The 12,250-nt window shown below is 36.8% G+C and overlaps 1 pseudogene; it reads right to left on the reverse strand.

The window, feature by feature from the left end:
• Window positions 1-1,103: 1,103 nt before the first annotated feature.
• Window positions 1,104-1,853, reverse strand: LOC114040783 (annotated as a pseudogene).
• Window positions 1,854-12,250: the final 10,397 nt, after the last annotated feature.

Here is a 12,250-nt window from a genome sequence, read left to right on the forward strand (position 1 = left end):
CAATTTGGAATCTGTTGCTTAATAGCTCAGGTCCTCTCTTGACTGATATATAGTCCTACCTCATTTTATTGTGCTTTGCTTTATTGTCTTTTGCAGATATTGTATTTACAATTTTTAAAATGAAGGTTTGTGGCAACCCTGCATTGAGCAAGTCTATTGGCACCATTTTTCCAATAGTATGTGTTAACATTGTGTCTCTGTGTCACATTCTGGTCATTCTTGCAATATTTCAAACTTTTTCATTATTATTGTATTTGTTATAGTGATCTGTGATAAGTGATTTTTGATGTTACTATTGTAATTATTTTAAGGCACTATGAACCATACCCATATAACACAGTGAACTTAATTAATAAATTTGGTGTTCGATCTCACTGCTCCATCAACTGGTTGTTGCTCCATCTTTCTCCCTTTCCTTAGGCTTCCCTATTCCCTGAGACACAATATTGAAATTAGGCCAATTAATAACCCTCCAATGGCCTCTACATGTTCAATTGAAAGGAAGTATAAATTGATGCAGCAAACTTCAATGTTGACTTTTTTTTTTTCACAAAGGAAGTCCTATAGGTTTTATTAATCTAAGACTGTTGGGGAGGGGTGACCAAGAGGGACCTGCTAAGTTACCTATTATTTTGGATGCCTGAGCAAGGCAGTGGATTCATGAAAGTGGCTAGGGTACCTAGGGGGTTGGGGATAGATCTACCTTCAGACCCCAGAATCAGGGAAAGAACACTAGTTTGAATTGTTACAACCTAGCTATGTGACATTAGGAGATCACTTTTACCCTCAGTTTCCCCATTTGTAAAAATTCAAGTACATGGTCTTTCTAAAAGGTCCTTTCCAGACCTGCTATTTCAGGGTCTAAAGTCCTTTCCATCTCTAAATTCTTTTGATTCCCTTTCCATGAATCTAAATCCATGCTAGAAATGGGTCCTCCAGAGGTCCATGGTTGGGAAGTCAGAATGGCTGAGTCCTGTCCTTGGGAGAGGGGAAGTTTCCTCTGTAGGGTGCAGGGCTGTAGTTTCAGGCCACCTGTCCCTGAGGGCAGGACTGGGGGATAGGTTGAACAGGGCAATCGTCCTGCGGCATGTAGGGGGAGCTCATCAATTCTTCTTCTGCAGTTTATTTAGGATCCAGGTCCAGTAACAGCACAGGTTGGTATAAACACCAGGAAACCTGGGAAGGGCACAGTCTTCCATGCCCCAAGACACCAGGCCCTGCAGGGCCCCACTGCACACCAAGGGGCCTCCAGAGTCACCCTGGCACAAGTCCTTGCCACCTTCCTTGTCCCCAGCACAGACCATGCCAGGAGTGATGGCTCTTTGATAAGCATTTTTGCATTTTTCTTCAGATATGATACCGATCTTCACACATTGGAGGGCGCTGGGATATCTGACCAAAGGACTGGAAAGGGTACCCCAGCTAGACACTAGGCAGGTTGTGCTAAGATTGACATAGCCTTTGACCGGATGAATGGGGCGAACCTGGGGGGTCAGCCTCACTGGCTTCCTCAGGTAGAGCAGCATGAAGTCATTGTTGCTGGTCCTGGGGTTGTATGTGGGGTAGGATACCTGGCACTCCACCTTGACCGATTGCTGTTAGGGGACCAGACGCTTGATATTATGTTTTGCCAAGACCACTCGAAGGTTCCAGTGGGTACAGTGAACTGCTGTGAGGACCCAGCGATTGGACGGCAGGACACCCCCACAGTGGAAGTTCTGATTGATGAACAGTGCGGCCTGTCAGGGCTCAGAGTGGGGAATACAAACTTGACCACCAGTGATGTCATCCTTGCTCTTCTCTGCATTGGTAGTGACGCACAGAAGAGGCAGTGCAAAGAACAGGATGAACATATCTGAAGAGACGTCTAACTGGCGTGGGGGAGGTCTTGAGTCGGGGGGGGGAGGTTAGAGGCAGAGATGGTACCCCTAACTGGAGAGAGGGCCACAGAGGCCAAGGCGATGAGGCAGGATAAGCAGATGGAGGCCAGTTGTCCCCTGGGGAGGGGTTGTCTCTCAGAGAAGGGCTGATTGTTGACTTATTTTAAGAAATTGCTACAGCCACCCCAACCTTCAGCAGCCACCACCCTGATCAGTCAGCAGCCATCAACACTGAGGCAAGACCCTCTACCAGCAAAAAGATTGTGATTTGCTAAAGGCTTAGATAATGGTTAGCATTGTTTTGCAATAAAATATTTTAAAATTAAGATATGTACATTTTGAGACAAAATCTATTGCACAATTATTAGACATATATAGACATTATATAAACATAACTTTTATATGCACTGAGAAATAAAAAAATGTGTCTTGCTTTATTGTGATGTGTGCTTTATTATGGTGGCCTGGAATGGAAACTACAATATCTCTGAAGTATTCCCGTAGTGATTTCTTATCCCAAAATCTTGAATGTTTGGGTTTGTCAGATAATGGATTACTATGGTCATTTATTTAATACTGTGTATGGTGTACCTAATATATTCTACTACTCCATCACTCTATTTCTTAGCCAATACAGATGGTTTTGATGATTACCACTTTGTAATACAGTTGAGATCTGGTACTGCTAAATTACCTTCCTTCACATTTTTCCCCATTGATTCTCTTGATGTTCTTGACCTTTTGTTCTTCCAGATGAATTTTGGTATTATTTTCCTTGCACTATAAAATAATTTTTGAGTAATTTGATTGGCATGACACTGACTAAATATATTAATTTAGGTAGAATTATCCTTTTAACATATTGGTTTGGCCTACCCATGAGCAATTTGTTGTTGTTATTATTGTTGCTTTTTAGTCCTGTCTGACTCTTCATGACCTCATGGACATGCCCTTCTATCCTCCACTGTCTCTCAGTTTGTCCAAATTCATGTTCATTGTTTCCATGATGCTATCCTTGTCATCTTCTATTATCCTCTTTTTCTTTTGCCTTCAATCTTTCTCAACATCAGGATCTTTTCTAATGAGTCTTGTCTTTTCATTATGTAGCCAAAGTATTTAAGTTTTAGTTTCAGTATTTGACCTTCCAGTGAATAGCCTGAATTAATTTCTTTTAGTATTAACTGATTTGACCTCCTTGTTGTCCAAGGGACTCTCAAAAGTCTTCTCTAGCACTGTAATTCAAAAGTGTCAATTCTGAGGCATTAAGCTTTCCTTATAGTCCCACTCTCACAGCTATACATTGCTACTGGAAAAATCATAGCATTGACTATATGGACTTTTTTTGGAAAAGTGATGTCTCTGCTTTTTAGTATGCTGTCCATATTTGCCATAGCTTTCTTTCAGAGGATCAAATGTCTTTTAATTTAATGGCTGCAGATGCTGTCTGCAGTGTTCTTTGAGCCCAAGAATATAAATCTGACACTGCTTCCATTTCTTTTCCCTCTATTTGCCAGGAAGTGTTGGGACCAGTTGCCAAGATTTTAGGATTTTTTTTATGTTAAGCTTCAACCCAGCTTTTACATGCTCCTCTTTTCCCCTCATCAAAAGGTTTCTTAATTCCTTTTCATTTTCTGCCATCAAAGTGGTATCATCTGCATATCTATTTTTTTATATTTCTCTTGGTAACCATAATTCTGGCTTTTGATCCATCCAGCCTGGCATTTCACATGATGGACTCTGCATGTAAGTTGAATAAGGTGACAATATACAGCCTTGTCATACTCCTTTTCCAATCTTAAGCTAATCAGTTGTTCTAAGTTCAGTTCTAACTGTTGCTTCTTGGCCTGTATATAGGTTCCTCAGGAGACAAGTAAGATGATCCAGTACTTTCAACTCTTTGAGGACTTGCCATATTTTGTTGTGATCCACACAGTTAAAAGCTTTAGTGCACTCAGTGAAGCAGAAGTACATTTTTTGTTTTGTTTTGTTTTGTTTTGTTTCTGGAACTCCCTTGCTTTCCCCTTAATCAAATGAAAGTTGGCAATTTGACCTCTAGTTCCTTTGCCTCTGAAAACCAGCCTGCTCTTCTGGTAATTCTTGGTTTACTCGTTGCCAAAACCTAGGTTGCAGAATCTTTTTCATGTAAATAGTATTTTATTTTTTCCAATTACATGTAAAGGTAGCTTTCAACATTCATTTTTTATAAAATTTCCAGTTCCAAATTCTGTTATAGGTTATCTATGTTCAATCATGTTAAACATATTTCCATATTAGTCATGTGAAAGAAGAAACAAAACAAATGGGAAAAAAACATGAAAAAAAAAACCAAAGAAAGTGAAAATAGTATGTTTCTATCTGCATGCAGATTCTATCAGTTCTTTCTCTGGATTTTCCATGATGAGTCTTTTGGAATTGTCTTTGATCACTGTATCACTGAGAAGAGTTAAGTCTATCTTAATTGATTGTTGCACAGTGTTGCTGTTTTCTGCTCACTTCACTCAGCATCAGTTCATGTAAGTCTTTCCAGGTTTTTCTGAAATCCTCCTGCTCATCGTTTCTTATTGCACAATAGTATTCCTTTACATTCATATACCACAATTTGTTTATCCACTCCCCAATTGAGGGGCATTCCTTCAATTTCCAATTCTTTACCAACATAAAAGAATCAACTTGCAGAATCTTAAATATAAACTTACTGGCATGTGAAATGAGCACAATTGTTCAGTAATTTGAACATTTCTTGGCAATGTCCTTTTTTTAGGACTGGAACATAACTAATCTTTTCTAATCTAATGGCCACTGTTGAGTTTTCTAAATTTGCTAATGTATTGAATGTAGCCCTTTAACAGCATCATCTTTCAGGATTTTTAAGAGCTCAACTGGAATTCCATTACCTTATTGTTAGCCTTATTGCTAGCAATGCTTCCTATAGCTCACTTGACTTCATTCTCTAGGGTATCTGGCTCTAGATCAGTAACCATACCATTGTAGTTATTGATGGTGTTAAGATTTTTCTTGTATGATTCTTTCATATAATCTTGCCACCTCTTAATCTCTTCTGCTTCTATTAAGACCCTACCATTTTTGTCTTTTATAATGCTCATTTTTGAATGAAATATTCCCTTAATATCTCTAATTTTCTTAAAGAACTCTCTTGTCTTTCCCAATCAATTGTTTTCTTCCATGCATTTGCATTATTCATTTAAGAAAACTTTCTTATCTCTTCTTGTCATTCTCTGGAATTCTACATTCATTTGGATATCTTTCCCTTTCTCCTTTACCTTTTGCTTTCCTTCTTTCCTCAGATATTTGTAAAGCCTCATCAGACAGCCATTTTGCTTTCTTGCTTTTCTATTTCTTTGGAATGTTTTTGTTGTTGTCTCCTGTACAATATTGCAATCCTCTGTTTATACTTCTTCAGGAACTCTATGTACCAGATCTAATCCCTTAAATCTATTAATCACTTTTACTTTATTTTCATAGGAGATATTATTTAGGTCAGACCTAAATGAGCAATTAATATTTCTCCAGTTATTTAGACCTGACTTCATTTGTGTGAAAAAGTGTTCTGTCATTGTTTTCATATAGTTCCTAGGTTTCAGAGAAGTTAGGTGGCACAGTGGAGAGAATGCTGGCCCTGGACACATGAAGATTCATCTTCCTGAGTTCAAATCTGTCCTCAGACACTTATTAGCTATGTGACTCTAAACAAGTGACAACCCTATCTGCCTCAGTTTCATCATCTTTAAAAATGAGCTAGAGAAGGAAAACTACTCTAGTATCTTTGTCAGGAAAACCCCAAATGGGGTCACAAAGAGTTGGATACAACTGAAAACAATTGAACAACAGAAGTTCTTGGGTTTGTCTTGGTGGGTAGACTGCCAAGAATTTTATATTGTCTGCAATTATTTTAAATGAAATTTCTCTTTCCATCTTTTTTCTGCTGGATTTTGTGGGTGATTTCTGGTATTTGCTGATAATTCATGTGGATTTATTTTATATCTTTCAACTTTGCTGAAATTGTTAATTATTTCAACTAGTTTTTTAGTTGATTCTTTATGATCTCCAACTACACCATCATATCATCTGCAAAGAGTGATCCTTTTGCTTCCTCACTATCTATTCTAATCCTTCATTTTTTCTCATTATTGCTATAGCTAGTATTTCTTTCCCCCCCCCCCTTCTTTAGGTTTTCCTTTATTTTGGTGTTTATTTATATTTATTTTTTTTTTTTCTTTTTTTTTTTTTTTTTTTTTTTTTGTTGTTATTTTTTCCCCCCCCCCCCCAGTTCTTTAGGTTTTCCTTTATTTTGGTGTATAATTATATTTATATATTTCCTTTGTGTTTCTTGGTTATTGAATTCTCAGATATTTTATATGCTCTGTAGTAATTCTTTTTTTAAAAGTTATACAGGTGTAGTCATGCAAAACATAGCCATAATGGTCATGTTGTGAAAGGAAACAGATGAAAACAAAACTCAAGAAAAATAAAGAAATAAAAAAAATATGCTTCACTCTGTATTGAGCATTTTTCATCCTCAGTCCTTCAGAGTTGTCTTGGAGCATTGTATTGCTGAGAATAGCTAAGTCATTCATAGCTGATCATCTTACAATATTGCTGTTACTTTGTACACAGTACATTTCACTTTGCATCAGTGCATCGAAGTATTTCCACATTTTTCTGAGAGCATCCTGCTCATCATTTCTCATCGTACAGTAATATTCCATAATCACATATCACTTGTTCAGTCATTCCCCAATTTATGGGCAACCCTCAATTCCTAATTCTTTGCTTCCAGAAAAGAGCTGTTGTAAATATTTTTGTACATATAGGTCCTTTTCCTTTTTGTTTTTTATCTCTTTTGGGATACAGACCTAGTAGTGGTATTGCTAGGTCAAAGGGTATGCATGGTTTTATAGCCCTTTGGGCATAGTTCCAACCTCTACAGAATGGTTGAGTCAGTTCACAACTCCACCAACGGTGCCTTAATGTCTCAGTTTTCCCACATCCCCTACATTTGTCATTTACCTTTTCTGTCCTATTAGCCAACCTAAAAAAGTATGAGGTAGTACCTCAGAATTGTTTTAATTTGCATTTCTTCAATCATAGTGAGTTAGAGTATTTTATTGTATGGCTATAAATAGCTTTGATTACTTCATCTGAAAACTGTTTATATCTTTTGATCATTTATCAGTTCGGGAATGTCTCTTATAAATTTGACTAACTTTTCTATATGTTTGAGAAATGAGGCCTTTATCAGAGAAAACTTGCTTCAAATTTTTCCACAGTTACTATTGCTAACTGCATTTCCTTCCATCCTATTCCCCATCGCCCATTTATTCTTTTCTTTTTCTATTTTCACCCTGTCCCTCCTCAAAAGTCTTCTGATTCTGACTATCCCCTCCCCCAATCTGACCTTCCTTGTATCACCTCCTCCCCTTTCTCTTTCCCCTTCCCCTCCTACTTTCTTATAAGGTAATTAAGATAGATTTCTATACTTGGTTGAGTGTGTATGTTATTCCCTCTTTGAGCCAGTTGTGATGAGAGTAAAGTTCATTCACTCCTCTTTACCTCCCTTCTCCTTGACTGTAAAAGCTTTTTCTTACCTCTTTTATGTAAAATAACTTGCCCTTTTCTACCTCTCCCTTTCTCTTTCTCCCAGTACATTCCTCTCTCACCCCTTAGTTTTATTGTTTAGATGTCATCCCTTCATATTCAACTCAAAACCTGTGCCCTCTGTCTACATATGTTCCTTCTAACTACCCTAATAATGAGAAAGGTCTTATGAGCTACAAATATTACCTTCCCATGTTGGAATATAAACAGTTTAACCTTATTAAGTACCTTATGATTTCCCTTTACCATTTACCTTTTTATGCTTCTCTTGAGTCTTGTATTTGAAAATAAAATTTCTATTCAGCTCTGGTCTTTTCATCAAGAATGGTTGAAAGTCTCATTGAATGTCCATTTTTCCCCTGAAGGATTATACTCACTTTTGCTGGGTAGGTGATTCTTGGTTGTAATCCTAGCTTCTTTGCCCTCTTGAAAATCATATTCCAAGCCCTCTGATCCTTTAATGTAGAAGCTGCTAAATCTTGTGGTATCCTGATTGTGGCTCCATGCTACTTGAATTGTTTCTTTCTGGCTGCTTGCAATATTTTCTCCTTGAGCTGCAAACTCTGGAATTTGGCTGTAATATTCCTGGCAGTTTTTACTTTTGGGATCTCTTTCAGGAGGGGATTAGTGGATTCTTTCAATTTCTATTTTACCCTCTGGTTCTAGAAAGTCAGGGCAGTTTTCCTTGATAATTTCTTGAAAGATGATGTCTAAGCTCTTATTTTGATCATGGTTTTCAGGTAGTCCAATAATTTTTAATTGATTTCTCCTGGATCTATTTTCCAAGTCCATTGTTTTTCCAATGAGATATTTCACATTGTCTTCTATTTGTTCATATTTTTAGTTTTGTTTTATTGTTTCTTGATTTCTCATAAATTCATTATTTTCTTCATTGAACTTTTGGACCTCCTTTTCCATTTGGCCAATTCTGCTTTTTAAAGTTATTTTCTCCTCATTGTTTTTTGGACTTCTTTTACCATTTGGCCTAGTCTGTTTTTTAAGATGTTATTTTCTTTAGTATTTTTTTTTGTGTCTCCTTTACCAAATTGTTGCATCATTATCATTTCTCTTCCCAATTTTCCTCTACTTCTCTTACTTGATTTTCAAACCCTTTTTGAGTTCTTCCATGGCCTAAGACCAAATAGATATTTTTCTTGGAGGCTTTGGAGGAGTTTTTACTTTGTTGTCTTCTTAAGAAGTATGTGTTTTGATCTTCCTTGTCAACATAGTAACCTTCTATAGTCAGAATTTTTTTCCATTGCTTGCTCATTTTCCCAGCCTATTAGTTGACTTTTAAGTCTTTGTTAAAGTGAGGTTCTTCTTCCAGGGTGTAGAGCACGCTGCCCTAAACTTCATGGGTTTTGTGCAGCTGTTTTCAGAGGTATTTCTAGGGACCTCTAAGTTTTGAGTTCTTCCAAGGCGGTATGGTCTAAAGAGAGGTGTTTATTACTCTCCTGGCCTGTGCCCTGGTCTGTCAGTGACCACAAGCACTCTTTTCTGCCCTGGAACTGTGAGGATCTGTTTCCCCTCCTCTGTGGTCTCCAGCTCTGCTATGCTAGTGCTCCTCCTTGCCCTGGAATTGCCACATAAGACTGAAGCCCAGATATGAATATGTGCAAAGCAACAGAGTCCTGCCTCAGTGCCAGCAAAAAGACCCCTGTAATCTCCTTCTGACCAGTTGTTTGACCCCCTTATCATCTGAGAGCTCGACAAGCAATCACTACCACTGCTGATTCAGTCACTCCCAAGGCCTGCTCCTGGCTTACTGTGGCTGGGGCTGTGCTGGCTGGACCTGTGCTAAACTGTGCTCCACTCTCACCCGTGTGTGATATACCTTTCCTACCAACCTTCTAAGTTGTCTTTGGTATCTGTGGGCTGAGAGATCTGGAAACTGCCACTGCTGCAATTGATTCAGTTGCCCTGAGGCCTGCTCTGGGTTTGCTGGGGCATAGTCTGCGTTGGTACAGCCTGTGCTGTACTGTGCTGCTCTCTCACCCTGGTGCAACAGATCTTTCCTTCCAGCCTTCCAAGTTTTCTTGGGTTGGAAATTTGTTTTGCTCTATCTTTTTGTGGGTTATGCTGCTCTAGAATTTGTTTAGAGTTATTTTTAAAGGTATTTGGAGGGGTTTCAGGAAGATCTTAGGTGAGTCCCTGCCTTTTCTCTGCCATCTTGGCTCTATAGCTAGCATTTCTAGAAAAATATTGAATAATAGTGGTGATAATGGACATCCTTTCTTTACCCCTGTACTTATTGGGAAGACTTCTTGCTTATCCCCAATATAGATAATGCTTGCTGATGGTTTTAGATAGATACTACTTATCATTTTAAGGAAAGCTCCATTTATTCATATGCTCTCTAGTGTTTTTAATAAGAATGAGTATTGCATTTGTCAAAAGCTTTTTCTGATCTATTCAAATAATCATAGGATTTTTGGTGGTTTTGTTATTGATATGGTCAATTATGCTAGTAGTTTTCCTAATATTGAACCAGCTCTGCATTCCTAGTTTAAACCCCTCCTGGTCATAGCATAAGATCTTTGTAATAATTGTTGTAATTTCCTTGCTAGTATTTTATTTAAAATATTTGCATCCATGTTCATTAGGGAAATTGGTCTATAGTTTTCTTTCTCTGTTTTAGCTCTTCCTGGTTTAGGTATCAGCATCATGTTTGTATTGTAAAAGGAATATAGGGGGCAGCTAGGTGGTGCAGTGGATAGAGCACTGGCCCTGGATTCTGGAGGTCCTGAGTTCAAATCCAGCCTCAGACACATAACACTTACTAGCTGTGTGACCCTGGGCAAGTCACTTAACCCCATTGCCTAGCCAAAAAAAAAAAACAAAAAAAACCAACCAAACAAACAAACAAACAAAAAGAATATGGTAGGACTCCTTCTTCACCTATTTTTCCAAATAGTTTATATAGTATTAGGATTAATTGTTCCTTAAATGTTTGGTAGAATTCACTTGTGAATCCATCTGTTCCTAGGGATTTTTTCTTAGAGAACTCATTGATGGCTTGTTCAATTTCTTTTTCTAAGATGGGGTTATTCAAGTCTTTTATTTCTTCTGTTAATCTTGGAAATTTATATTTTGGTAAATATTCAACTATTTCACTTAGAATGTCAGATTTATTGGCACATAACTAGGCAAAATAGCTCCTAATAATTGCTTTAACTTGCTCTTCATTGGTGGTTAATCCACCCTTTTCATTTTTATACTGGTAATTTGTTTTTTTCTTTTTTAAAAAATCAAATTAACCAATGGTTTATATATTTTATTGTTTTTTTCTCATAAAACCAGCTCCTAGTTTTCCTTAATAGTTCAATTATTTTCTTGCATTAAGTTTTATTAATCTCTTCTTTGATTTTCAGGATTTCCAATTTGATATTTAATTGGTAATTTTTAATTTGTTCTTTTTTTTTAGCTTTTTTAGTTGCATGCCCAATTCGTTGATCTGCTCTTTCTCTATTTTATTGAGGTAAGTTTTTAGAAATATGAATTTTCGTCTAAGTACTACTTTGGCTCTATCTCTTAAATTTTGGTATGCTGTCTCATAGTTGTCATTATCTTTAATGAAATTATTGATTGTTTCTATGACTTGTTCTTTGATTCACTCATTTTTTAGGATTAGATTATTTAGTTTCCAGTTAATTTTTAATATTTCTTTCCACTGACCTTTACTGAATGTAATTTTATTGCATTATGATCTGAAAAGGATACATTTACTATTTCTGCCTTTCTAGATTTGACTGAGATTTTTGTGTTCTAATATATTGTCAATTTTTATGTAGGTGCCATGTACCTTTGGAAAAATGGTATACTCCTTTCTTTTTCCATTCAATTTTCTCCAGAGATTTATCATATCTAGCTTCTCTAGAATTCTATTTACCTGCTTAACTTTTTTCTTATTTATTTTGTGATTAACGTTATCTAATTCTGAAAGGGGAAAGTTGAGGTCCCCCCAGTACAGTTTTAATGTCTATTTTCTCCTATAACTCATTTAAGTTTTCCTTTAAGAATTTGGGTGCTATGCCATTTGGTGCCTATATGGTTAGTATTAATATTACTTCATTATTTATGGTGCCTTTTTAGCAAAATGTAGTTTCCCTGCTTATCTCTTATATTTAAGTCTATTTTTGCTTTTACTTTGTCTAAGGTCATGATTACTATCTCTCTCTTTTTTTTTAATCTCAACTGAAGCATAGTAAATTCTGCTCCAGCCCCTTATTTTTACTCTCTGTGTGTCTCTCTGTTTTGTGTTTTTCTTGTAAACAACATATTGTTGAATTCTGTTTTTTTAATTCGCTCTGCTATCCATTTTTGTTTTATCTATGAGTTCATTCCATTCACATTCACAATTATGATTATTAACATTGTATTTCCCTCCATCCTATTTCTCCCATTTATCCTTCTATCTCTTTTTACTCTGTCCCTCATCAAAAATCTCTTGCTTCTTACTACCTTCCTTAGTCTACTCTCCTTTCTATCAGCCCCTCTCTTCCCTTTTACTATTCTTTTCCCCTTCCTCATTACCTGTAGGGTACAATGAATTTTTTTATACCCAGCTGAATACATATATTATTCCCTCTTTGAGCCAATTTCAATAGGAGTAAGGTTTAAGTGTTGCCTGCCACCTATTCCTTCTACTTCTCTTTTGTAAAGGCTCTTCCTTTCACATCTCTTTTATGTGAGATAATTTTCACCATTCTTCCTCTCCCTTTCCCCTTCTCCCAATGCATCTCTCTTTATCACCC

This window comes from Vombatus ursinus, unplaced genomic scaffold (assembly GCF_900497805.2).
Source record: "Vombatus ursinus unplaced genomic scaffold, bare-nosed wombat genome assembly UNPS02013950.1, whole genome shotgun sequence".
Taxonomy (NCBI): Eukaryota; Metazoa; Chordata; class Mammalia; order Diprotodontia; family Vombatidae; genus Vombatus; species Vombatus ursinus.